At 40.2% G+C, this 22,810-nt stretch overlaps 1 protein-coding gene across 3 annotated transcripts in view; it reads left to right on the top strand.

Moving 5' to 3' along the window:
* The window catches only part of KIAA1549L (KIAA1549 like), a 414,360-nt gene that overhangs the window by 93,690 nt on the left and 297,860 nt on the right, over positions 1 to 22,810 (top strand). The gene's annotated exons all lie outside the window — the stretch shown is intronic.

The following is a 22,810-nucleotide window of genomic DNA, read 5'->3' as shown; positions in this document are numbered from 1 at the left end:
TTTGAATTGATCTTGTCAGGTGAATGACCTGAGCATAAACAAGAAAGAGATCTTGTGTGCAAGTAAAGCAGACATGAGAGCAAGGTCATATTTTAGATGATGCTTGTCTCTCTCTACATAGACTTTCAAATCAAAAGAATAATCACAGTCTTCCGGAAACCAAGACATTTTACACATGTACCGACAACTGTATTTACTGTTTACTGTGAGCCATTAACCCCCCAATAAAAAGTTAAAGATAAAATAAGTATAATTACAGATAAGAAAAGTATCTTCTGGGGCCAGACAGTGGTGACTTGGTAGAGTGCACATATTACCATATCTAAGGACCCAGTTTCAAGTTTTTGGTCCTCACTAGGAGGAAGCTTCATGAGAGGTGAAGCAGTGCTTCAGGTATCTCTTTCTCTCTTTCTCTCTCTCTCTCCCTCTCCCCCTTGCCTTTCAGTTTTTCTCTGTCTCTGTACAAAAGTATTTTCCAACAGTTGCTTTTATATAATAGTTTATTATTATCAAAAGCAATGCAGGAGAAGCACCTTTTAAAGATATTTATTAACTTAAAATCTCTGCTAGTTGCTAGATAAATCTTATGCTGGGGCTATAAATGTATCATCAGCAATATGGATGCCGGAGTTTCATGTCCTTCCTGTTATTGAGCCTTACCCTCAATACTCTATGAATTTGTCTTTTGAAATATATTCCCTTGCTGCAGTGGCAATATATTTAGTTTTTCCTATAGACTTGATGTGAACTGAGGCTTATGGCATCTTTGTTGACTTGAAGATGGCTTATATATTACATTAGTATTAGAGCCACAGTCTAGAATATTTTCAGTAAACGATTTGCAGGTCTGTGATGAGGGAAAGTTGAGTCAGATATTCTTTTTTTTTTAATTTTTATTTATAAAAAGGAAACATTGACAAAAAAACATAGGATAAGAGGGGTATAACTCCACACAGTTCCCACCACCAGAACTCCATATTCCTTCCCTGATAGCTTTTCTATTCTTTAACCCTCTGGGAGTATGGACCCAACATCATTATGGGGTGCAGAAGGTGGAAGGTCTGGCTTCTGTAATTGCTTCCTCTCTGAACATGGGTGTTGACAGGTCAATCCATACTCCCAGCCTGACTCTCTCTCTAGTGGGGCGGGGCTCTCAGGAAGTGGGGCTCCAGGATACATTGGTGGGGTTTTCTGCCCAGGGAAGTCTGGTTGGCATCACCTTAGCATATGGGACTTGTTGGCTGAAAAAAGAGTCAACATAAAGCCCAACAAATTGTTGACTAATCATGAACCTAACGGCTGGAATAGTTCAGATGATGAGATGGGGGGGGGGGGGTCTCTGTTTTGTAGTTAGTAGGCCTATTTTAGTTATATTACAAAGGGCCCATGAATATACTAGGTTTTTTTTTTTTTTTAGCCTGAAACCTGATACGCAGGTGGGATGCAGAAGGTGGAAGGTCTGGCTTCTGTAATTGCTTCCCTGATGAACATGGGTGTTGACAGGTCAATCCATACTGCCAGCCTGCCTCTCTCTTTCCCTAGTGGGGTGGGGTTCTGGGGAATTGGAACTGGTGGTTGAAAAGAGAGTTAACATATAAAGCCAAACAAATTGTTGACTAATCATGAACCTAAAGGCTGGAGTAGTGCAGATGAAGAGTCAGGGTAGAGTGTGTCTCCATTTTGTAGCTAGCTAGTAGGCATACTTTAGTTGTATTCCAAAGGGCCTGTGGTTATACTAGTTTTTTTTTTTGTTTTTTTTTTCCTGAGCCTGAAATCTGGTATGCATGTGGATCTAAGTTATTGTCTGGGGAGATGATGTCATGGCTGGAAAAAGGTCCAGAAAGCTGGATCAAGGAAGAGAGTAAGTAGCTCCCTAATATGGGAAAGGAGTATAAATATTGTTGACTGTAAACCCCATCAATTTGATGTGATCTGGGTCCATATTCAGCTTAGGAGCCTATGTGACCTCTGCATCTGTGTAGATCTGAGCTCACATTCTATGGTCATGAGTAGGAATGTTCCAAGCTGCCTCAGTTTCAGGACCCATTTTCCTCAGGTGGAACACAGAGTATGTTGTCTAGCCTCCCTTTGGAGGATGGAACATTCTCTGCCATTGTTGATCCACGTTGAGGGCCAGGTCCTATGGGGGCTCATAAAGGAGTCTTTTGTGTTCTTCCTGATAGAGATGCCTGGTAACAATGGAGAGAGGGATTTATTCGAGGTTTAGGCCCATCATGTCTGTTTGGGAATCTCAGGACTTCTTGAATAGGGCCCCAGCTGATGGGGTGGCCTGATCGTGACTAAAGAGTCATTGTTAAAATGTGCCAGTCTCTTGCCCTTATTCAGCTTTTTCAGTCTTTACTTTCATAAAGATAGCTTGGGAGTGAGTGAAGGTAGTGTAATAGGAAGTAGGTGAAGAGGGTATCTAAGTCTAAGTCAACACTATTTTCATTAGGAACTTTGTGGTGTCTTTTAAGGTCTTTGAGTCAGGTGTTCTTACACTTCTGTGTTGCCCAGTTTGACTTCTTTCTGGATTATTATTTTGCCAATCTCTTCATCCCAGGAATGTTTCCATGCCTGAAATTTCTTTCTTGTGACTCTGTAATTCTCCTTTATCTATAAACTTCAGAAAACAGCTGCTCAGAAAAAAAGATAAAGCCTTTATAAATTTCAAGGTACTGTCTTTATGAAATTTCTTGTCATTGGCAGCCCTATTAAGGCAATCTGAATGTAGTATGATAATATCTTTGAAAAGCATTTCAAAAGTAATGACTTAGCCCCCATTTCTTCTAGTTACTTTTTTCCTTAGTAACTCACTTTTATTTTTTTCTTATTATCTGCCAATACTCTAAATATACAGTATCAAAGGATATATCTTCAGAAAAAAAAAAAAAGAATCTATCTTCAGATGTCACAGAGGCAACTTATTTTGGTTCTATTTGTTGAATGAAACTCAAATTTGATGTTAGATTAGAATAGAAGGTTAATAGTAATTGTCTCTGGCTGGTGGGTCTATGGGTATTTTTCCCCCTTTCTTCTGCTTTTCATTTTTTCCTTACAATGTCAATAGTTAACACATTATTTTTTTATAGTGAATTTAAAACATATTTGAAAAATTTGTTTTGCAGCATTTGTGATATCCATTATATTTAGGTATGCTTTTTGAAAAAATGCATACTGATACCTCACTCCTTTCCCACTTTGGGTACTTCTTTAATGCCAGTAATGATGGACCGAGTGATGGCTTCAATTGGTAGGGGATTCTTAGTTATTTAATAGAAGTTGACTGGAGAAATTCAGTAGGTCAAGGAAGAGTCAAGCAAATCAGAACATTAGAGTTGTCAAAAATTGGGTTAGACTGTCAAAAGGAAACAGTTATTCCTATTCCTCTTAGCTACTATTAAGAAAGGCCAGATGTGATCATTTTTCTGTGAGTCTGTAGTTGGTGGTAGGTAGGTATGTGAAGTCACCAAATCCAGTTTTGCTTTGGTGTGTATCTGCTGACATGAGTTTTGATACTTCTGAAATAACATCTCCTGACTATCCCCTCTGACCTTCGAGTCTTCTCCTCCCACTAGAATCACAAACACCAGGTGGTTTGTGGGCACACTATTTCTGTCTGCCTTTAGAGTAATCAGATGACTGGGTATTTCAGTTATAGTCCAGAAGAAAAAGAAGGTAGCTGGTTTGAACAAAATAAGACAGCCTTGGAAAGAAGCCCAAAATTTTTGACCAGTTTACTGATTTACATCTCCCAAGCTGTTTATTATATCCTATGTGACAAAAATAGATGAAACCAGCCTTCTAGCTCATGCATCACTGTGTATCTTGAACAAATAGTTATTTACAAAACTTCTGTGGTTTGAGGATGACATGGCTGAATGCTGTGCTCATACATTTTCCTTGGATGAGGGTTTCAGAAATTACTCAATTGAGTCTAACAACTGAATATTTCTTTCTTTTTTTTTTTTTAACCAGAGTACTACTCAGCTCTGGCTTATGGCGGGGGATTGAACCTGGGACTTGACAAAGCCTCAGGCATGAGAGTCTTTTTGCATAACCATTATGCTATCTACCCCCGCCCATATTTCTTATTTTAAAAAACAGTTTGTTTATATTTTTACCAGAGCATTACTCATCTCTGGCTCCTGGTGATGCTAGGGATTGAACCTGGAACCTCAAAGCCTCAGGCATGAAAGTAATTTTGCATAGCCATTATGCTGTCTTCCTTGCCTTAATAACTGAATATTTCACCACATTGTAACCTCAAAAACTATATCTTGTAGATGAAGAGGGACAGATAATAAGAAAATCTCTTTTTAAATGTAATCACTTGGAATAAATATGGGCAAGTATGGACTTTCAGTCCAGTGTGGTCAAAGATACCATCTTTAGACACCCCTTGGGAGATCTCTCTGTGCTGTTCTGAGTTACAACCTACAGTTTGTTGCTTTACTCCAACATCGCAGAAATCTCTGGTCCTACAGAGACTGAGCAGTGCACTGAGTCCCAGATTGCTCTTTTCCAGAAGTGTACTGGATAGTCATAGCAATGCAAATTCTCTTCATTATGTACCTGTGGATAGGGAGTTGCTAAATAATAGGGAGTTGCTAAACTTCCTAAGTTCAGAATTAGCTGCATATATAAAGAATCATAAGGACTCTGATGTCCTTGATCATATAGTGATGAAACAGGGCATCTACTGTGGTGGGCAACATTGGTGACAGGGCTCCTTTGTCATGACTGGTCATTCCCACAGGCAATTTGAGGAGACCTTGGGTTTGACCTGTAAGCCAACCCTCCCTCGTTCCAGCTTCCGGATCTTCACATGTGCTCTTCACAGCCCACGCATACCCTGATCCCAGAACACCTGCCACTTCATGCAGGTATTTTCTGCTGGTAGTAATAAAACAATATAGCTTTTAGAAACACAGAGATAATACTAAGGTATTAAAAATGTTGATTTCACCATTTTCAGCCCATCTTGGATGGGGCATGAAGAAATCATGTTAAGTGAATTAAGTCAGAAACAGAAGGATGAATATGGGATGATCTCCTCACAGGCAGAAGTTAAAAAACAAGATCAAAAGAGAAAACACTAAGCAGAACTTGGACTGGAGTTGATGTATTGTACCAAAGTAAAAGATTCTGGGGTGGGTAGTGGGGTGGAGAATACAGGTCCTGGAAAAGGATAACAGAGGACCTAGTGGGGGTTGTATAGTTATGTGGAAAACTGAGAAATGTTATGCATGTACAAACTATTGTATTTAATGTTGAATGTAAAACACTAATCCCCTAATAAAGGAAAAAATTAAAAATAAATAAATGAATAAAAATATTTTTAAGAAAAAAAAGAAACACAAAGACAGATACAAAGGCACACCCACACTCTGAGGTTTGTAGATAAGTCATTCAGTTTCTTTTTTAAAAAAAATTCTTTATTGGGGAATTAATGTTTTACATTCGACAGTAAGTACATAGTTTGTACATGCATAACATTTCTCAGTTTTCCATATAACAATAAAACTCCCACTAGGTCCTCTGTAATCCTTTTTGGACTTGTATTCTCCTCTCCACCCAACCCAGAGTCTTTTACTTTGGTGCAATACACCAACTCCAGTTCAGGTTCTACTTGTGTTTTCTCTTCTGATCTTTGTTTGAACTTCTGCCTGAGAGTGAGATCATCCCATATTCATCCTTCTGTTTCTGACTTACTTCACTTAACATGATTTCTTCAAGATCCATCCAAGATGGGCTAAAAACGGTGAAATTATTATTTTTAATAGCTGAGTTGTATTCCATTGTGTATCTATGCCACAACTTGCTCAGTCACTCATCTGTTGTTGGACACCTGGGTTTCTTCCAGGTTTTGGCTATTACAAATTGTGCTGCTAAGAACATATGTGTACACAGATCTTTTTGGATGGGTGTGTTGGGTTCCTTAGGATATATCCCTAGGAGAGGAATTGCAGGATCATAGAGTAGATCCATTTCTAACCTTCTGAGAGTTCTCCAGACTGCTCTCCATAGAGGCTGGACCAAATTACATTCACAGCAGCAGTGCAGGAGGATTTCTTTGATCCCACACCCTCTCCAGCATTTGCTGCTGCTACCTTTTCTGATGTATGACATTATCACAGGAGTGAAGTGGTATCTTGTTGTTGTCTTTATTTGCATTTCTCTGACAATCAAGGACTTGGAGCATTTTTTCATTGTTTCTCGGCCTTTTGGTTCTCTTCTGTGGTCAAAACTCTGTCCATGTCCTCCCCTCGTTTTTGGATGGGGTTATTTATTTTCTTGTTGTTGAGTTTGGCAAGCTTTTTAAATATTTTGGTTATTAAACTCTTGTCTGATATATGGCATGAAAGATCTTCTCCCATTCTTTGAGGGGTCTCTTGGTTTGGGTATTGATTTCATTTGCTGTGCAGAAGATTTTTAATTTGATGTAGTCCCATAGGTTTATACTCACCTTAGGTTTTTTTTTTAATAATTGGATTCTTTTCACTGAAGATGTCTTTAAAATTTATGTGGAAAAGAGTTCTGCCAATATTTTCCTCTAAGAATCTAGCAGTTTCAGGTCTAACACCCAAGTCCTTGATCCACTTGGAATTTACTTTTATATTTGGTTCAGTTGTATTCTTCTGCATGTTTCCACCCATTTTTTCCAACACTATTTGTTGAAGAGACTCTGCTTTCCCCATTGAATAGTCTGGGCACCTTTGTCAAAGATTAGATGTCCATAGGTGAGGGGGCTTACTTCCAGGCTCTCAATTCTATTCCACTGGTCAATTTGTCTATTCATGTTCCAGTACCAAGCAGTTTTGATGACAGTGGCCCTATAATACAGTTTGAGATCTGGGAGTGTGATACCTCCAGTTCTGTTCTTTTTTCTCAAGATTGTTTTGGCAATTCTAGGTCTTTTCTGGTTCCAGATAAACATTTGTAGCATTTTTTCTATTCTCCTAAAAAAAATAATGTGGTTGGGATCTTGATGGGGATAGCATTAAATTTGTAGATGGCTCTGGGTAGTATATTCATTTTGATGATGTTAATTCTTCCAACCCATGAACATGGAATATCTTTCCACTTCTTTGTGTCTTTTTCTATATCCTTGAGAAGTGACACATACTTTTCAGTATACAAGTCTTTCACTTCTTTGGTTAGGTTTACTCCTAGATATATTAATGTTTTTGTTGCTATAGTAAAAGGAATTGTTTTCTGGATTTCATCTTCTTCTAACTTGATGTTTGCATAGAGGAATGTCACTGACTTTTGAATGTTAATTTTGTAGCCTGACACCTTACTGTATTGCCTGATGATTTCCAAAAGCTTCTTGCTGGATTCCTTAGGTTTTTCTGTGTATACTATCATGTCATCTGCAAATAGGGAGAGTTTGACTTCTTCTCTTCCAATCTGTATCCCTTAAATTCCTTGCTCCTGCATGATTGCTATGGCAAGAACTTCCAACACTATGTTGAATAGTAATGGTGATAGTGGGCAGCCCTGTCTAGTAACTGATCTGAAATGCTTCCTGTTTTTCACCATTGAGTATGATGTTGGCTATAGGTTTGCTATATAGATGCTCCACTATCTTCAGGAATTTTTATCTATTCCTGTTTTTTGTAATATTTTGATCATAAAGGATGTTGTATTTTGTCAAAGGTTTTCTCTGCATCTATTGATATGACCACGTGGTTTTTGGTCTTGCTTTTATTGATGTGGTGGATCATGTTGATTGATTTATGCATATCAAACCAACTTTGCATCACTAGGATAAACCTCACTTGATCATGATGAACAACCTTTTGAATATACTGCTGTATCCGGTTGGCTAGAATCTTGTTCAATATTTTAGTATCTATGTTCATCAGAGATATTGGTCTGTAGTTTTCTTTTTTGGTGTGCCCCTGTATGCTTTTGGTATCAGAGTGATATTGGCTTCATAGAAGCTGGAAGGGAGTATTCCTGTGTCTTCAGTCTTCTGGAAGACTTTTAAAAGTAGAGGTATTAGTTCTTCTTTGAAGGTTTTGTAGAATTCATTGGTAAAACCATCTGGTCCAGGATTTTTGTTTTTGGGAAGGTTTTTGATAACTGTTTCAATTTTGTTGGTTGTGATGGGCCTGTTCATATTATCTAGTTCCTCTTTATTTAGTTTTGGAATTTTGTAGGTATCTAGGAAATCGTCCATTTCTTCTAGGTTCTCTAGCTTGGTGGCATATATAGTTGTTCATAGAAGCCTCGTATGATATGCTGAATTTCTGTGGTGTCTGTTGTGATATCTCCTCTTTCATTTACAATCTGATTTAATTGGGTCTTCTCCCTTTTTTGTTTTGTGGTTTTGTTCGCTATTTTGAAGAACCAACATTTACTTTCGTTGATCTTTTGTGTGTTTATCTTATTTTCAATGTTATTTATTTCTGCCCTAACTTCAGTTATTTCTGTCTTTCTGGTTGCTTTACAGTTCCTTTGTTCTTCTTCTAGGTCTTTAAGATGTGTAGCCAGGCTGTTCATTTGTGCTTTTTCTTGTTTCCTCAGTTGTGCTTCTATGGCTATGAACTTCCCTCTCAGTACTGCCTTAGCTGTGTTCCAAATATTTTGATAGCTTATGTCTTCATTTTCATTGAGCTCTCGAAACATTTTGATTTCTTCCTTTATTTCCTCTTTCACCCAGTAGTTGTTAAGTAGTGTACTGTTGAGCTTCCACATTTTGGGTCTATTACTACTCTTTTGTTGATTGTTAAGTGTTAGTTTAATTCCACTGTGGTCTGAGAAGATGCTTGGCATTATTTCAATACCCTTGAGTTTTCTGATGCTGTCTTTGTGGCCTAACATATGGTCTATCCTTGAGAATGACCCATATGGACTTGAGTAAAATGTGTATTCCAGTTTTTTGGGATGAATGACTCTAAAAATGTCCAATAGTTCTAGTTTATATGTCTCCTCATTTCTTTATTGATTTTTTTTCCTGGATAATCTGTCAAGTTGAGAGAGTGGGGTGTTGAAGTCCCTTACTATTACTGTGTTGGTGTTAATATAATGCTGTAGCTCTTTCAGTAGATGTTTGATGTATTTAGATGGCTTCTCATTGGGTGCATAAATGTTAATAATTGTTAAGTCCTCTTGATTAACTGATCCACTGAGCATTAAGTAATGTCCATTCCTATCTTTTTAAATCTTATCTATTTTAAAGTCTATCATGTCAGATATGAGCATAGCTGTTCCTGCCCTTTTTTGTGGGCCATTGGCTTGTATGATAGTTTTCCATCCTTTCCATTTGAGTCTGTGTGTGTCTTGTTGATTTAGGTGGGTTTCCTATAGAGAGCATATTGTGGGGTTGTATTTTCTGATCCATCTTCCTACTCTGTAACTGGTAATATATGATTCAGGCCATTCACATTTATTGATATCAAAGATTGAAGATATTTTAATGCCATTCTTGTAGATTTGTAGAGTGTTATGATATATGGCATGTTTATGGTGGGTTGACCATTTATAGGAGACCTTTCAGAACTTCTTTCAGGGCAGGCTTGGTGATAGTTGATTCTTTCAACTGTTGCTTGTCTGAGAAGGTTTTTATGCCTCCATTTAGTCTTAATGACAGTCTAGCAGGATTCAGTAGTCTTGGTTTAAAACCTTTCTCATCGAGCACTCGATAGATATCTTGCCATTCTCTTCTGGCATGTAGTGTTTGTGTGGAGAAGTCTGCTGCTAATCTTATGGCTTTTCTTCTGTAGGTGACTCTTTGTTTTTCTCTTGCAGCCTTCAAGATCCTTTCTTTATCCTTATTCCCTTCCATTCTAAATATGATGTGTCTTTAAGTCTGGGTTAATTCTGTTTGGGACCCTCTGGGCTTCTTGAACCTTTATGTCTTTGATGTTGTCTAGACTAGAGAAGTTCTCAGCTGTTATGTCCTAAGAATGTTTTCTTCCTCTCCCTCTCTTTCTTCCTCTGGTAAGCCAATAATGTCCATATTATTTCTTTTGAAGTCCTCCCATATATCTCTGTTGTTGTTTTCAGTATCTCTTAATGTCATTTTGAGATCTCTTACTTCTGTTTTAGTTGTCTCTAATTTGTCCTCAATCTTGCTAATTCTGTCTTCAGCCTCATTTATTCTACTCTCTCTCCCCTGTACTGTTTTCTGGAGTTCATCTTTTTTGTTACCCTGTTCTGATACTGTTTTAGCTTGTTCAGCTAGTTGTGTTCTTAGCTCAGCTATTACAGCTTTCAGCTCTTTAATAACCTTGAGATGATTAGTGTTTTCTTCCAGAGTCTCATTTGTTGTTTCTGTATTTCTGATAACAATTCTTTCAAACTCTTTACTCACTCCTGTGATTATTTTCTTAACTAGTGTTTGGATGTTGACCTCATTATTTTATGGTTCATCCTTTGGGGGCCTTTTAGCTGGACTATTGTCCTGGTTCATTTCTCTGTATTTTTTCTTGTTGGTTTAACCATTCTATATAGTATGTTATGAGGTCCCTCTCTCAGTACTTTTCAAATTACTGATCACTCTTACCTGGATTGGCTTGTGTCTAAGTAAGGTAATTAAAGGGTTCACAGTTGTAGAAATTGATAGTTTTTTCAATATTATTAATCTCTCAGTTGGAGCACAGAGGGTGTTAAAAGCCTCTTTAGTTCTTTTTCTTTCCTGTAGGTTATGGGAGCCTGAGGACTTTTAAACTATAAGTAGGCTTCTTAGCTTAATTCCTTCACTCCTGACCAAGAGGTAAAGCAGCGGGGGCAGAGATAATCCAGTGGTTATGCAAAGAGACTCTCACAGCCCCACCATTAGGCCACCATGTTATAGGTCTTCTCCTGAGTTCCTGGTTAGTTTTTTGTCATCTGGTGTCAGCACAGGGCCTCCCCCTGCTGCTTCAGCTTCTGAGGGCAGTAACAATGTAGACTCACAGTTGCATTTGGTGAATCTTAGGGGAGTCCTCTCCACCCTTCAGCTGTCTTTTTGTTGGTGAAACAGACAGGAGGTGGTGTCTCAACTGGTAAACTGCCGGACTGTTACCAACCACTTAATCTCTCCATAGGCTCCTCTTTGTCCATAAGCCACACATATTTGCACTCACCAGTGATTTCGTGGGTTCCTGAAATCATTCTAGTCCTGTCTTGTTGCGGTTCCCAATGATCTCCTTTGGTATTCCTAGTTGAGCTGGTCAAGGAGAGGAGAGAAACACAGTTGCTGCTGCTCTGTAGCCCTGCCTTCAGAAGTCTCCCCTCCACTCCCAGTTATTCAGTTTCTATCAGCTGTCTATGAGGGTCTATTGTGTATGGTTCACAGTGGATTCAAAGGAAGAAGACATGAATTTTTCCTTAAGAAATTCAGAGCCAGGGGTCGATGGTAGTACACCTGGTTGAATGCACATGTTACAATGCATAAAGACCCAGATTTGAGCCCCCAGTCCCCATCTGCAAGAGGAAGCTTTGCAAGTGGTGAAGCAATGCTGCTGGTGTCTCTCTGTCTCTCTTTCTGTCTCCCCCTCCCCTCTTGATTTCTGGCTGTCTCTATTTAATAAATAAATATAGTAAGAAAATTTTTAAAAAGAGAGAAATAAGGAAAGAAAGAAAGAAGGGAAGGAAGGAAGGAAGGAAGGAAGGAAGAAAGGAAGGAAGGAAGGAATTTATAACCTTTGAATGGCAGGCAGGACCTATAAGCCAAAACTGAAAGTGGAAACTGCCCTAGGTGTGGCACAGAGTCTTATGAGCTCTGAGACTTTTTTCTTTTTAATTTTTATTTATAAAAAGAAAACATTGACAAAAACCAAAGGATAAGAGGGATACAATTCCATATAGTTCCTACCACCAGAGTTCCATATCCCATCCCCTTCCTTCAAAGGTTTCCTATTCTTTATCCCTCTGAGAGTATGGACCCAGGGTCATTATGGGGTGTAGAAGGTAATAGATCAGGCTTCTGTAATTGCTCACACTCCATTTTTAAAAATTTATTCATCTTAAAAAGGAGACATTATCAAAACCATAGGACAAGAGGAGTACAACTCCACACATTTCCCACAAGCAGACCTCCATATCCCATCCCCTCCCCTGATGCTTTCCTATTCTTTATCCCTCTGGGAGCATGGACCCAGGGTCATTGTGGGATGCAGAATGTGGAAGGTCTGGTTTCTGTAATTGCTTCCCCTATGAACATGGGTGTTGACTGGTCTATCCATACTCCCAACCTGCCTCTCTATTTCCCTAGTAGAGTGGGGCTCTGGATAAGTGGAGCTCCAGGACACATTGGTGAGGTCGTCTGTCCAGGGAAGTCTGGTCAGCATCATGCTGGCATCTGGAACCTGGTGGTTGAACAGAGAGTTAATATACAAAACCAAACTCACTGTTGAACAATCATGGACCTAAAGGCTGCAGTAGTGTAGATGAAGTGTTTGGGGGTACTCACTGCATACTATTGTGTACTTTTGCTTTCAGGTCTATATCTAGGTTTTGGGACTTTGTTAGAAAGTGAACCGCTGGAATGGAATTAGAGAATACTATGAAAGGAAAGGTCTTATCCGAGTAATGAAGCTGAAGTATTGTCATTCCACACCTGAAGTCTCTGAACACAGTCTGAAGTGAAGCATTCTGAGGTGGTACTTGTTGTGTTTATTAGGTTGGGATTGGCGGATGCAATATTATTTGGTATGAATTAAGAGAAGTATGCAGAAAAAAAAAAAAAGAGAAGCATGCAGGAAGGTGCACCTCACCCTAAGGTTGAGCTCTGAGACTCTTAACTGTTTGTAGGAAGACAACATAAGCAACCAACCTGGAAGTATTTATACGTATCTTCAGGCACATAAAGAAGACTGTTTATTTTCTGGGAGCTTCTCTAACATATGGCTGTTTCTTCCATATCATTTCTGTTTATTACACTCACTGTGCCAAATTTGTCACCCTGTATAAATGTCATTGAATTCTTCTCACTCTGGACTCTGAGTTAATTTGTTTGCTTTGTAGCCAAAGGGTTATTTGAGTTGCTTTTGTCTTTTCTATTGTTTGGAGGAAAACAGAAGTGTCTTATTAGTGCAGATTCCTCATGCTCCACCCCTCTCTCCCTATCACCATGTTACAGTGGAAGTAGGCTAGAGCTTCTCTTCAGAACATACCCCAACTGAGAGAGCTGCACTGAACAATTTGAAGAAAAAACAACTTAAAGCAAAAACATTCCTTCTCCCTCAAAAGTCTAGTAGGTCTATTTTAGGTATATTTAAAAGGGCCCATGACTTTATTAGTTTTGCCTGAGCTTGACTCTGATATGCAGGTGGACCCAGGTTGTTGTCTGGACAGATGATGTCATGGCTGGAAAAAGGGTTAGAAAGCTGGATCAGGGAAGACAGTAGCTCCCTAATATGAGAAAAGTGTATAAATATTGTTGACTGTAAACCCCGTCCATTTGAGCTGGGGCCCATATTCAGCATAGGAACCTATGTATATCCCTGTAGGTCTGAACTTGCATTCTGTGGTCATGAGTAGGAACATTCTGAGTTGCACCAATTTCAGGACCCATCTTCTTCAAGTGGTAGATAGAGTATGTTATCCAACCCTCCTTCAGAGGATGGACATTCTGTACTACTGTGGATCCACACTGAAGGCAAGGTCCTCTGGCGGCCCCCAAAGGGGTCCATTGTGTTGTTCCTGATGAATATGACCAGTGATAATGGAGAGAGGGATCTATTTGAGGTCTAGGCTCATCATGTTTGTGTGGGAATCCCAGGACTCCCCAATTAGGGCCCCAGCTGATGGTGTGGCCTGATAGTGACTAAAGAGTCATCATTAAAGTATGCCAGTCTCTTTGCCCTTCTTCAGGTTTTGTAGTCCTTACTTTGATAAGGTTATCTTTGGAGTGAGTGAGGGAAGTGTAATAGGAGGTAGGTGAGGAGGGTACCTAGGTCTAAGTAGAAACTATTTCATTAGATACTTTTTTTTAATATTTATTTCCCCTTTTGTTGCCATTGTTGTTTTTCTTTTTTAAAAAAATTTATTTATTTATTTAAGAAAGGAGACATTAACAAAATCATAGGATGGGGAGGTACAACTCCACACAATTCCTGCCACCCAATCTCCATATCCAGTCCCTTCCCCAATAGCTTTCCTATTCTCTATCCCTCTGGGAGCATGGACCCAGGGTGGTTGTGGGTTGCAGAAGGTGGGAAGTCTGGCTTCTGTAATTGCTTCCCCGCTGAACATGGGCATTGACTGGTCGATTCATACTCCCAGTCTGCCTCTCTTTTTCCCTAGTAGGGTGAGTCTCTGGGGAAGCGGAGCTCCAGGATGCATTGGTGGGGTCTTCAGTCCAGGGAAGCCTGGCCAGCATCCTGATGGCATCTGGAACCTGGGGGCTGAAAAGAGAGTTAACATACAAAGCCAAACAAATTGTTGAAGAATCATGGACCCAAAGGTTGGAATAGTGGAGATGAAGTGTTGGGGGGTACTCACTGCAAACTCTAGTGTACTACTGCTTTCAGGTATATATTTGCCCTTGTTTATGGATATGTGTGAACATATGCTCTATCTCCTGGAACCTGGTCTATATCTAGGTTTTGGGACTTTGTTAGGAAGTGAACCGTCTAGGATGGAATTAGAGAATACTATGAAAGGAAAGGTCTCACCCGAGTGATGAAGCTGAAGGGTTGTCGTTCCACATCTGAAGTCTCTGGACACAGTCTGAAGTGAAGCATTCTGAGGTGGTACTTGTTGCGTTGATTAGGTTGCGATCAGCGGTTGCAATATTATTTGATAAGAATTGGGAGAAGCATGTGGGAAAGTGGGCCCTACCCTAGGGTCCCAGGACTGGGGGAAGTTTAGGCTCTATAGTGGAAATGTGAGGTTCCTGCTGTCTTAGGGTTCAAGAAGACAATGGATAGTTACTGTTATCATCACATTATTTGGTAATTGGGTTAACTTTGAAAAGTCCCTTTGTTAGACATACAATCAATTTTTCCCCCTCTCATATTAATTAGTGATTTATATGACTATAATTTTTTAATTAATTTTATTTTTGAGAGAGATGCAGAGAGAGAGAGAGTGAGAAACACCAGAGCATTGCTCAGCTCAGGCTTATGGTGGTGCGGGGGATTGAACCTGGGATTTAGGAGCCTCAGGCATGAGAGTCTGTTTGCATAACCATTATGCTATCTCCCCCACCCATATGACTATAATTTAATAGGTGTGTACATAAACATCATTCCCATCACCAAAGGATTGTGTCCCATCCCACCAACCCCCACCCCCACCGCCCCGTCGGCCCAAGAAGCCACATGTCCACCCTTCCCCTCACCACAGGGTTTTTACTTTGGTGCCCTAGCCATTGTTGTTTTTCATTGTTGTTGTAGTTATTGTTGTTATTGATGTCGTTGTCGTTGTTAGGTAGGGCAGAGAGAAATGGAGAGAGTAGGGGAGGACAGAGAGGAGGAGGGAAAGACAGACACACACCTGCAGGCCTGCTTCACCGCCCATGAAATGACTCCCCTGCAGGTGGGGAGCCGGGGGCTCAAACTGGGATCCTTACACTGGTCCTTGTGCTTTGTGCCACGTGTGCTTAACCCGCTGGGCTACTGCCCGACTCCTTCATTAGGTACTTTAAGGTTTCTTTTTAGGTCTTTCTACTTGCTTGACTCACTGCAAACTATTGTGCACTTTTGCTTTCAGGTATATATTTTGGCCTACTTTATGGATACATGTGTACATCTGCCCTATCTCATGGGACCTGGTGTATATCTAGGTTTTTGGACTTTGTTAGGAAGTGGGCCACCCTAATCAACAGAAGCTGACTTAGAAGATCTGTAAGGGAAACTAAAAGCAGGACCTGATCAAATTGTAAGTAGGGCACCAAAGTAAAAACCCAGTGGTGAGGGGTAGACATGTAGCTTCCTGGGCCAGTGGGGGGTGGGAGTGGGCGGGAGGGATGGGTCACAGTCCTTTGGTGGTGGGAATGGTGTTTATGTACACTCCTAGCAAAATGTAGACATATAAATCAGTAGTTAATTAATATGAGAGGGGGAAATCAATTGTATGTCTCAAAGTTTCTCAAAAGACAAACTGAATCTTTTTAATATATAGGCTACGTATTTGATATGCGGACTCTCTCAAAAGCCTAGACCAAGTAGATTAGAAGCATCCAATAGCACAGCTATATACAAGATACTGGGTACTGTACAGCAAACCATAACAAAGGGACTTTTCAAAGTTAACCCAATTAACAAATAATGTGATAATAATATTAACTATTGATTGTCTTTTTGAACCCTAAGATAGCAGGAACCTCACATCTTCACTATAGAGCCCCTACTTCCCCCAGTCCTGGCACCCTTGGATAGGGCCCACTTTCCCATATGCATCTCCCAATCCAAACCAAATAATATTGCATCCGCCGATCACAACCTAACCAAAGCAATGATTGCCATCTCAACATGCTTCACCTCAGACTGTATCCAGAGACTTCACGTGTGGAATGACAACCCTTCAGCTTCATTACTCGGGTGAGACCTTTCCTTTAATAGTACAACTCTAATTTCATCTCAGGTAGTTCACTTTCTAACAAAGTCCCATAACCTAGATATACACCAGTTTCTGTGAGAGAGAGCTTATGTGCACACGTATCCATAAACTACTGCAAAATATATACCTGAAAGCAGGATTACACTAGAGTTTGCAGTGAGTACTTCCCTAACACTTCCTCTCCACTATTCCAAGCTTGGGATCCATGATTGCTCAACAAATTGTTTGGCTTCATATGTTAACTCTCTTTTCAATCACCAGGTTCCAGATGCCACCAGGATGCTGGCTAGGCTTCCCTGGATTGAAGACCCCACCAATGTGTCCTGGAGCTCAGCTTCCCCAGAGACACACCCTACTAGGGAAAGAGAGAGGCAGACTGGGGGTATGGATCGACCAGTCAATGCCCATGTTCAGCGGGGAAGCAATTACAGAAGCCAGACCTTCTACCTTCTGCAACCCTCAACGACCCTGGGTCCATGCTCCCAGAGGGATAGAGAATGGGAAAGCTACCATGGGAGGGGGTGGGTTATGGGGATTGGGTGGTGGGAATTGTGTGGAGATGTACCCCTCCTACCTTATGCTTTTGTTCACTAATCCTTTCTTAAATAAAAAATTTAAAAATAAAAAAAATAAAAAAAAAAAGGAAGTGGGCCACCCTAAATGGAATTACGGAGTCTTATGAGAAAGGAAAGGTCTCACCCTAGTAATGAGACTGAAGTGTTGACATTCCACACCTGACGTCTCTGGACACAGTCTGAAGTGAAGCATGCCGAGGTGGTTCTCATTGTGTGCAGTATCACTTGATATGAATTGAGAGAAGCATGCAAGAAAGTGAGCCCCAACCCTAGAGGTTCCAGGACTTGGGGGAAACTTGGGCTTTATAGAGGAAGCAGGATGTTCCTGCTGTCTTAGGGTTAAGAAAGGCAATAAATAGTTGTTGCTATAATCAAATTATTTGGCAAATGAGTTGATTATGAAAATCCCATTGTTAGAATTTGCTGTATCATACACGACCTCACCATAATTTGTCCTTGGATGTTATTTATATATATCTGTATCTTTTTAAAATTTATTTATAAAAAGGAAACACTGACAAAACCATAGGATAAGAGAGGTATAACTCCACACAATTCCCACCACCAGAGCTCCATATCCCATTCCCTTCCCTGACAGCTTTCCTTTCTTTAACTCTCTGAGAGTATGGACCCAAGGTCATTGTGGGATGCAGAAGGTGGAAGGTCTGGCTTCTGTAATTGCTTTCCTGATGAACATGGGTGTTGACAGGTCAATCCATACTGCCAGCCTGCCTCTCTCTTTCCCTAGTGGGGTGGGGTTCTGGGGAATTGGAACTGGTGGTTGAAAAGAGAGTTAACATATAAAGCCAAACAAATTGTTGACTAATCATGAACCTAAAGGCTGGAGTAGTGCAGATGAAGAGTCGGGGTAGGGGGTGTGTCTCCATTTTGTAGCTAGCTAGTAGGCATACTTTAGTTATATTCCAAAGGGCCTGTGGTTATACTAGTTTTTTTTTTTTTTTTTTTTTTTTTTTTCCTGAGCCTGAAATCTGGTATGCATGTGGATCTAAGTTATTGTCTGGGGAGATGATGTCATGGCTGGAAAAAGGTCCAGAAAGCTGGATCAAGGAAGAGAGTAAGTAGCTCCCTAATATGGGAAAGGAGTATAAATATTGTTGACTGTAAACCCCATCAATTTGATGTGATCTGGGTCCATATTCAGCTTAGGAGCCTATGTGACCTCTGCATCTGTGTAGATCTGAGCTCACATTCTATGGTCATGAGTAGGAATGTTCCAAGCTGCCTCAGTTTCAGGACCCATTTTCCTCAGGTGGAACACAGAGTATGTTGTCTAGCCTCCCTTTGGAGGATGGAACATTCTCTGCCATTGTTGATCCACGTTGAGGGCCAGGTCCTATGGGGGCTCATAAAGGAGTCTTTTGTGTTCTTCCTGATAGAGATGCCTGGTAACAATGGAGAGAGGGATTTATTCGAGGTTTAGGCCCATCATGTCTGTTTGGGAATCTCAGGACTTCTTGAATAGGGCCCCAGCTGATGGGGTGGCCTGATCGTGACTAAAGAGCCATTGTTAAAGTGTGCCAGTCTCTTGCCCTTATTCAGCTTTTGCAGTTCTTACTTTGATAAGGATAGCTTGGGAGTGAGTGAGGGAAGTGTAATAGGAAGTAGGTGAGGAGGGTATCTATGTCTAAGTAGACACTATTTCATTATGAACTTTATAGTGACTCACTGCAGACTATTGTGTACTTTTGCATTCAGGTATATATTTTGCCTGAATTTATAGATACATGTGAACATATACCCTATCTCATGGGACCTGGTCTATATCTAGGTTTTGGGACTTTGTTAGGAAGTAAAGCACCTGGAATGGAATTAGAGAATCCTATGAAAGGAAAGGTCTTAGCTGTGTAATGAGGCTGAAGGGCTGACATTCCACGCGTGACGTTTCTGGACACAGTCTGAAGTGAAGCATACCGAGGTGGTAATTGTTCCGTTGACATGGTTGGGGTCAGTGGATACAATATTATTTGGTATGAACTGAGAGGAGCATGCAGGAAAGTGAGCCCCACTCTAGAGGTTCCAGGACTGGGGAAATATAGGCTCTATAGAGGAAATGGGAAGTTTCTGCTGTCTTAGGGTTTAAGAAGGCAGTAGATAGTTATTGCTGTAATCACATCATTTGGCAGTTGGGTTAACTCTGAAAAATCCCTTTGTTAGGATTTGCTGTATCATACACAACATCACCATAATTTATGTCCTTTGACATTCTTTGTATATAGCTGTGCCACCAGTTGCTTCTGTTCTCCCTGGTCTAAGCTTTTAAGAGAGTCAACATATCAAAGACTCAGCCTATGATCTGTGCATTAAAAAGTTTGAGACATTAAATCAGTTTTTCCCTCTCATATTAATTAGTGATTTATATGACTACAAATTAATAGGAGTGTACATAAACACCATTCCCACCACCAAAAGACTGTGTCCCATCCCCTCTCTCCCCTGCCCCACCACCCCATGATGCCGAACATCCACCCTCACTCTCAATCCGGGGTTTTTACTTTGGTGCCCTACTCCAATATATCTGTATCTTATAAAGTAACGCCACCAGTTGCTTCCACTCTCCTGGTCTAAGCTTTTAAGAGAGTTAACATTTCATTGACTCAGGAAATTATTGTAATTTCTGATTGTAAGTAAAAGGAAGAATTGTCAGAAGTGACATACATCTGATCTTATATATAATTGGATATAGCCAAGGAAGCTGTTTTAACTTACATTCCTCACAAATGAGATAAAATTAGCTAAGAAATATTGATACTTAATTAGTATTTATCATCTGTAGTTTTCGCTTTTAAGAGAGTTAACATTTCATTGACTCAGCCTATGGTCTGTGTATTAAAAAGTCTATTTATTTATTTATTTATTTATTTGCTACTAGAGTTATTGCTGGGGTTCAGTGTTGGCACTATGTATCCACTGCTGCTGGCAGCCTTTTTTAATAATATATTTTATATAGGGAAGAGAGAGAAATTGAGAGTGGATGGGCAGAGGGAGAGGGAGAGGGAGAGAGAGACCTGCAGATCTGCTTCACCATTGCGAAGGAGAATCCCTGCAGGTGGGGAGCAGGGGCTTGAACCCAGGTCATTGGGCTTGGTAATACGTGTCCTTAATCAGGTGTGCCACCAGTGCTACTTTTACATCAGAGTTTTCAGTAAGAAATACATTTAATTATTTTTAATGTCACTAACCCCACGGCCTTTTAAAGTAGTTGTCATTTCTATCTTTCTCACAATGATGTATGAGGATGAGGTAGCAACAGAGAAGAAAAGTCAGGAAAAGGGCTATATTTCTCACAAACCCCCCACCCAGGTGCATTTCAGCCACCAAGTTACACATGCTGCCATGATGTCAACCTGACTTTCCTGGGCAGATAACCTCACCAATGTGTCCTGGATCCCCACGTCTGCAGAGCCCTACCCCAATAGGAAAAGGTAGAAATAGGCTGGGAGTATGGATCGAACTGCCAGTGCCCATGTCCGGCAGAGAAGCAATTACAGAAGCTAGACCTTCCAACTTCTGCACCTCATAATAACCCTGAATCTATACTCCCAGAGGGATAAGAGATAGGAAAGCTTCCAATGGAGGGGATGGGATATGGAACTCTGGTGGTGGGAATCGTGTGGAATTGTACCCCTCTTATCCTATGGTCTTGTCAATCATTATTAAATCAATTAAAAAAAGAAAGGAAGGAAGGAAAGAAGGAAGGAAAGAAGGAAGGAAAGAAGGAAGGAAGAAAGGAAGGAAGGAAGGAAGGAAGGAAGGAAGGAAGGAAAAAAACAAACAAACTTGTGTTAACCTCTTGCCCCCTACAGTTCAGACTATGGAACAGTTCTCTGAGGGTCTGAGTGTCAGCCCTTATCCACCCAACAGGAATCTTCCTGCTTTGCAAGGACCCTAGTTGGGACGAATGAGGCTGACTGTGGGGACGACGCTTCTACTTCTGTCCAATCTTTTATGAAATGAAAGTTGTTGTTTTTTTTTTACTGCATGCTTATTCCTCACTCTGGTGATTTAGACGCACCCTGGATGCACTTATGGTTAAGCTTCAAAAGGAATCTTATCTGGACTTTCAAGGTTTTTGTTTTTTTTTCCACGAACCTGATAATCTCCTGGGGGAGGTACTACATACATTCTGTGAGTGGCTTATATAGGATGCCACAGCCAATGTCACATAGGTGAACTCATTGAAACAGTGGGAGTGTCAGTGAATTGCAGAGCTGTGAAAATGTATTTTGTGGAAGAGTCATTATTTTTGGAAAGGACATATGCAAGATGGGGGGAGTTCTCTAAAGAGGGTTTTAGCTTTGGCTTTCTCTAAATCTTAGGATGACTGGCAGGGGTAGGGACTAGAGGATAACAGTTGCTAAACTGAGATTTTTTAGAGTGGGAGGTGGCTTCTAGTTGTAAATTCAGAGACGAGTCAGCAATGTGATATGACTGGCTAAAAGAGTTGATTCATTCCTGGGCCACATTAATAAAAACATGATACTTAGAATCAGAGATGTTATTATTCTCCCAAACTCAGGGAAGTTGATGAGATGCCCCTAGAATATTGGGTTCATTGCTGGAATTGCACTAATTCAGTTTTTCTTTGTTTAGGAAATTATTGTAATTTCTGATTGTAAGTAAAAGGAAGAATTGTCAGAAGTGACATACATCTGATCTTATATATAATTGGATATAGCCAAGGAAGCTGTTTTAACTTACATTCCTCACAAATGAGATAAAATTAGCTAAGAAATATTGATACTTAATTAGTATTTATCATCTGTAGTTTTCGCTCTGAGTAGTGTTTAGCTTTGAAAATTATCTTTACTGTGCTTAAGGTACATGAAAACAAACCACAAAGTCTGACATATTATTTTCCTATTCAACATTCAGTTGATTCCTTTCAGATGAATTGTGCTAGACACACATATTATAGGAACTTCAGTTTAAGAGGGCAGGAGAGATGGCTCAGGAGTCTAGCACACACACTGCATGTGGGAGACCCTGCGTTTGAATCTGGCACCATACACAAATGGTAGTGTAACATTCTGATATATCTTTCAATAAAAAAAAACAATGTGGTACCAGGAGGTTGTTCACCCAGTAGAACACACTATGTGTAGTGGGTGAGGTTCTTGGTTCAAACTCAAGCACCAGGTGAAAGCACTACAGGCATGTCATGGGTGAATTCCATAGATGGTGGGATGGTGCTGTGGTATCTTTTCTCTCTTTCCTCCCTCACTTTCTCCCTCTCTGTGTCTTATACATTTCCAGGATATAGAGTAAAAATAGGACTACAAAGTACACTCAGCAGGTGTCAGGCATGCTTAAGACTCTGGCTTCATCCTGGAGCACCACATTAGAAAAAAAAATCCTAAAACTAAAAGGGTAGCATGATTTCTCCAACCTCTGTTCCCCCAGGGTTTTACTCCTCTGCTACCAAAAATGTTTATATTCTATTTGGGGAAAGAAGTAATGTTGGGTAAAATGTTAGTTAACAAAGGAAAAAAGATTGCTTCTAGCAGAAAAATAAGACCTGACCTATCTACAAGCAGCTATTATGTAAGCTCTCTGGTGGCCAGACAGTAAGCAGAAGAGGCTTTGAGCTGATAAATTAGCTATCAAGAAACCCTGGCAATGAAAATTTAGAAGTTTGCTGAGAACTGCTCATAACTTTGTTTATCTTCTAACTATTCTTACTTTACAAACACTTCTAAATAACTGCCAATGTCAGC

This window comes from Erinaceus europaeus, chromosome 17 (assembly GCF_950295315.1).
Source record: "Erinaceus europaeus chromosome 17, mEriEur2.1, whole genome shotgun sequence".
Classification (NCBI taxonomy): Eukaryota; Metazoa; Chordata; class Mammalia; order Eulipotyphla; family Erinaceidae; genus Erinaceus; species Erinaceus europaeus.
Note: the sequence above shows the minus strand (reverse complement) of the source record. Positions and strands in the feature narration are given on the sequence as shown.